We start from the raw sequence: 6,000 nt of genomic DNA, 5'->3' as shown, positions 1-6,000 counted from the left end.
GGACCCAACAGAATTCGACCTGGGCATGCACACACCAAGCCCCCCTGGAATCCCCCAGCCATCACCATCACACACACCTGGCTCCAACGTCACTGGTGATGAGACCATGGGAGCTTTCAGTAGCCCACCGGTGCCTCCATCTGTTCACCTGCCTGCACCACAATGCACACCTGCCACACCACCAGAGCCCGACACTGCCCTTGACCTGGCCAGCATCAGCCAGCGGCAAGAGGGTCTCACTGTGCTGGTTGGGCAGCACGTGGAGGAGGCTGCCCGTCTCAGGGAGGAGATTGCAGAGACATCCAGGCAGTCCAGGGTGGGGATGGAGGCATGCACAGACAGGCTGTGTGGGGAGCTCATCCGAGTTCGTGAGGTCCTCACACGTATTGCGTATGCTATGGACCGGCAATTCCCACCACCACCACCACCTGGACAGTCTGCCCCTTCTTCGTCCGCCAGTTCACGGCAGTCAAGCCCACCCCGACGCTCCGCACGCACCACCAGGCGCAGCTCTAGGCAGCCTCCCAATGCTGGTTTTGGTAATGACCAATAGGGAGTTAATGTTCATGCTTCCGCGTGCATGCCTGGACGCATACATTGTAGAAGACACATGAGGGACTGTTGTAGGGGGTGGGGGGGAAGGGTGTGATGGGACTATTGTGGGGGTGGGGGGAAGGGTGTGATGGGACTGTTGTTGGGGGTGGGGGGAAGGGTGTGATGGGACTGTTGTGGGGGTGGGGGGGAAGGGTGTGATAGGACTGTTGTGGGGGGTGAGGGGGAAGGGTGTGATGGGACTGTTGTGGGGGATGAGGGGGGAAGGGTGGTGGGATGTGTGGGGACATTCACATTTTCCTGTTTAAGTTCATTAATACACTGGTGTTTGAGCAAAACACAGGCCTGGACTCCTTCATTGTGTATGTGTACTTTATTGACGCCAGGGTCCATTGTGAGCACACGAACAGACACCAGTGCATTACTAGCCATATCCAGGTGACAGTACGAGAACATGTTACTCAGAATATTTGGTTGATCAGATGCTGTCTCACAGCACATCCCTCCTGGCCATCCCCTCTTGCATGACCTGCATCCCCTTCACCTCCATCATCATCCTCATCAGGTGCCTCCATTTCAACGTCAGGGGGCAGTGGCACATTCCGTCTGATACACATATTGTGCAGCATGACACATGCCATGGTGATCTTGGCCACCTTCTCATGGCCATACAGGAGAGCGCCACCAGACCTGCTAATGCACCTAAACCGTGACTTCAAAAGTCCAAAAGTCTGCTCGATCACGATGCGGGTACGGGTGTGTGCACAATTGTATTCCTCTTCGTGCCTGTTCTGTGGGTTCCGTACAGGTGTGAGGAGCCACCTCTTCAGGGGATAGCCGGCATCACCTATATGGGGGAAAGAATGGGGTCCTGTTACTGTTCACCTCAAGTGTGGCCTGTTCATTTCACAAACATTAACTTGGCATTGAGATTCAAGTACACAATCAACAGCATACATGCAAATGGTCTGTGTAACTGCAATGTGCAAAGGTGGGCTCAACCCTGCAAGTAGACATGCCCCATTAATGCCTCCACCAGTAATTGACATGTCCTGTGTGAGGCCAGGTTTTAGGTGTCCGAGTGCCCAGGCAGATTTGGTACCACACTGGTGGTGTACTGCCCTTCCAACATTGACGTTGCCATGCTGAGAGGCATCACTTCAGTGGTGCTATGGGTTCGTGGTGCATTGCTATGGCTAGGGGGTATCCCTTAGCATGCATTGAAAGGCACATTGCATTATTGATGTCGTGCTGGACGAATTCAGCATGACTATGTTGACGGCATGGATGACATTTGTGTATTTTGTGGCGTGGAATGTTGTGCAGTGTGGATGTGGTTTGATGTTTGATGTTTCTAAGATTGGATAGTCATCTGTGTTGTGTAGCAGATACTTGCATGTCCGTTCATCTCAAGTACATTGCGGCCTTCCGAGTTGGACATTGGATTACATCAGTATGTGCATTTGGACGACAGACTACAGACTACATCCAGTTGGAGTATGTATCTCCCCCCCCCCAAGCACACCCAGTTGGAGTATCTATCTCTCCCCGCCCCCAAGCACACTGCCATGTGCTTGGCCTGCTACTCACCGAGTAGCCATGAACGTTGTCCCGTTTGTCGCTCCATGTAGCGGGGGATAGTTGAGTTCCACAGGACCATGGAATCATGGGTTGATCTGGGAAATCTGGCACAGCAATGTGTGATTATCTTGTTGGCGTCACATACCATTTGGACAATGATGGAGTGGAAATGCTTCCTGTTTCGGTACACTACTTCATTGTGATGTGGGACCACCAATTCCACATGTGTACAGTCGATGGCCCCGATGCAACTTGGGATGCCTGCCAGTGAATAGAAGCCAACTTTGGTGTTTGCAATCTCCTGGGCAGTCCGTGGCATGAATATGTGTTCAGGTGCATGCTTCAGGAGGGCATCGAGTACCTGGTTCAGTGTGAGTGAGAATACTGGTTGGGAGATGCCATGCATCTGCCCCACTGTATGCTGGTAGGTGCCTGTGGCCAGGAAGTGGAGCACAGTCACCACCTTCAGTAGAGAGGGGATGGCAGTTCTGATGTCTATGAGGCTCACAATGTCGTGGTGTATCATGTCCACGATGCTGGTGATGGTATCCCGGTCCAGACGGTACAGGGTGTGTATCTGCTCAGGTGTTAGGTTCAATGGACTGGCTCTGATCCTGGGAATTGGTGGGTGCCTCTGTGGTATGATTAGGTGCCGTGGTGGTGCTTGCTGTGCCTGTCTTGCCCTCCTCCTCCTGCTTCTCCTCTGTGCTGCCTGTTGTTGTTGCAGCTGTGCTGCAATCAGGCCCTCCAGGCCATGTAATGCTGCTAGTATTGGAACCATGTTGGTGTGGGAAGGGGTGTGGGAAGGGGTGTGGTGTGCTCCTTTTGAGCATCCACAGTCTCCATTGCCTCCACCTGTGCTGATTGTGGCCACCTGTGGCAGGTGGTAACACTGCACAGTTCTTTTAACGGGTGGTTCGCGATGGCGGTATTAGCGCCATGCCGGTAAGGGGTTTTGGGTGCTTTTCCATGTCCACCTGGCTTGTGATGATGTGCTTATAGCGGCATGGCGTAAATTACGGACACGAGGGTCGCGCGCCCGCAGACTGGCCGCTATTAGTGGCACCGTACTTAGCGGTGCCGCAAATAGCGGTGAGCAAGGTCATAATTTGGATGGGGATTTAGCGTTACCGGTATTCCATTACCGGTAACGTTAAATCCCTACCGCCTACCGTGTAATGAGGAGGCCCTATGAAGGTTCCAATGATGGAGAAATGATGAACTATGTGATAATGAATCTCACACTGCACCAAACTCTGCAGCATCTGATGTGATCACAATTAGTAGCTGTGAGAGGGTCTGTGGCTTGAGCCTTTCGAGGTGAGTGTGAGAAACCTGAAGGTGTCTCCCTAGCTAGTCCCCGGGGATCTGTCATCCAGGTGTCGACACGGCAATCGATATTGGATCCAGTTATTGGGGGTGGACCAGTGAAGGAGGATCACCTGGATGGAGGGGTCCAAGGGGAGTGGGACATCGACAGGTGAGACGCGGTATCGCCCTTCCTTCAACACCTTTTCCCCATCCTCTCACGTAGGACATTCAAAAACACTGTCCCCCGTTTTCCGACACAAATCGATCAGAATCACCAACACCTCACAGCCCTTTCCTTTTCCCACAGGGATAAAAAGAAAGAGAGCACAGTATGAGCACGGCAGAAAGCACAACAAGACAGCTAAACAGGCAGAGCATTTCAAGAGAAGGAGAAAGGTGTCAGGAAGTGAGACGGTGGCGAGAACAGAAATGACCATGCCCTTTTCGACCCAGGCCTGCGGACCCTTCATGGAAAAAGACATAAAGCTGTGAACCATAGCACAAGTGCCCTGCAGCAGATGTCAACGGTACACGGGCAAGCCTACGCTGATAAGTAGGAACGAGGGAGATTCGTGCCACTGTGTTACTGGCCTTGACTCCGAAAGATGGAAATCCAAGTGGGGTTCATCACAGCCGGTGAGTCAAGGGGAGAACCGATAAGAGCCAGTCTACGTTGAATGAAAGCCGCAAAGTGGAAAATTTAACTAAGTTCAAAGAACTGTAAATGGGGAGACCAGCTGCAGAGGCAACCAGCACCATGTGGGTGCTAACTTGAGACACTCTGGTCGATCCCCGTCTGATCGAAACTACAGATAACAGAAGCCCGTCAATATAGGTCAATGTGGTCATAGAGGAGGTCAAGCAAAATCCCTGTACAGTCTAAAGACTTTGATCTACAAACTGTTGAAAAGCAAGCAAAGTGAATCCCACATAGAGAGAAAACAAGGGAAGCGAATCCCACAAGCATTGAACTGTGTAAAAAAAAAGCTTTGTTAAAAATAATGAGGGGTCAGCGCCCAGAAGAGAGGGACCGAGGGGTGAGCTACTATCACCCTAATCGAGAGCTAGCGGGAACCAGAACGAGGGGTGGCAGTAAAGAGGGGCGAAGTCCAAAGTCCCAGGAAACAGTGTGTTGACAAAAGAAAACTCAGTAGAGGGTTGTTGTCAGGAACCGGGTGGAAGCTGTGGGAGCGCTGGAGGCATTGACATTAGCGCTCCACCCGCTCTAGTCCTCATCCAATATGGCGGCGTCTGGTATATTACCGGACCCCGCCCCCTCGCTCATTGCGTTGTATCTGTTGTTCTTGGCACAACGCTCTGTGCGAACTAGACTTTAGTCCTCTTACCTGTCAGTTTCGCCCTGACTTTCCTCCTTGTTTTTCTGTGTGTATCTCTTATCCAGCCTCCCTACTAAGGTTTGTTTCTTTCTTTCTTTCTGTACTTTTTCCCGCGTTACTTTCTTACGGTGTCTTGCCGGTATTACTACTTTCCGCTTCCAGTGTTGGGACCGGGTTTCTTCCGCTGTCTTGCGGTTCACTTCTAGTACTATTTCGGCATCTTTCGCCGCTCATTTCTTACCTTCGTTTCCTGCTGTTCGTCTCCTTCTTTCAGCGGTGCTCCGCTCCGCTCCGCTCTCTTTGCCTGGGGCACTCGTGCGCTAGGGATCCTTACGCGGACCTCCGCATTATTGGTTTTGGCGTTAGTTATTCCTTACAGCACCACTCACCTGCTTTAAACTCTCCGTGTTTATCCTGTTTCATCTTGGAGGCTATTGCTTTCGATCCCAGGGATGGCTGCTGATACTTCCTGCTGCCACGTTTCTTTTCCAAGATCTCCATTGTTTCTACTCTGCACTCCGGAACGTTTAACTCCAATCAAGACTCTTGGACATCAGGGTTTTTTCCGCCACTTGGCTTTTTCCCTGCTTTGGGGCTGGCTCCCCAGGGTCCCCCTAGGGCAGGTTCCAGCTCTGGCAAGGTGGCCTCCGGGGGAGCCAGACCCTATTTACACGAACGGAAGGACCACAAGCCTAAAGAAAAGCCATATTTCGACAAGAAAAAGAAGAGCAAACCATCTGGTACTGTATCCGAGGACCTTACTTCAGTGGAATCAGGTGAGGAGGATTGGGAGGGTACACAGGAGTTTGACAGTTGTCCACTATGAACTGTTAAGAAAAGGACATTAAGTTTTGTGGAAAGCAGAAGAGCCATAGTGAACCCAGAGGAGGGAGGCTGAAAGAATCAAGAGGGGTCAGTGCCCAGAAGAGGGGGACCCAAGCGTGAAGAATCCTCACCTTAAGTAAAAGAAAGATACAAACTTTCAGTTGTCGAAGGTAGGCTCAACATTAAGCATCACATAAAACTCAACATTAAACATCTCTTACCTCCTCACCAGGCTCACCTTAAGCGAACAGGTTGCGCAGCACTGCCTGGCCGACTCTGGACTCCTCCCTGGAATCCCGGTCGACGCAGTAGAATCTCGTGAAGGTGTGCGTCGACCTCCACGTAGCAGCCCTGCAAATGTCCAGTAGGGGCACACCAGACAAGAACGCTGTGG

The 6,000-nt window shown here is 51.7% G+C and overlaps 1 long non-coding RNA gene across 1 annotated transcript in view; it reads right to left on the bottom strand.

Moving 5' to 3' along the window:
• Positions 1-926: 926 nt before the first annotated feature.
• LOC138527028 (uncharacterized) overlaps positions 927-6,000 on the bottom strand; it is a 159,209-nt gene continuing 154,135 nt past the window's right edge. The window contains exon 3 of the long non-coding RNA XR_011283800.1: positions 927-1,399. This is a non-coding gene — a long non-coding RNA (uncharacterized lncRNA). The remainder of the gene's footprint in view (positions 1,400-6,000) is intronic.

This window comes from Ambystoma mexicanum, chromosome 14, assembly GCF_040938575.1.
Source record: "Ambystoma mexicanum isolate Mex_15411 chromosome 14, UKY_AmexF1_1, whole genome shotgun sequence".
Lineage (NCBI taxonomy): Eukaryota > Metazoa > Chordata > Amphibia > Caudata > Ambystomatidae > Ambystoma > Ambystoma mexicanum.
This window is presented reverse-complemented; position numbering and strand designations above follow the sequence as displayed.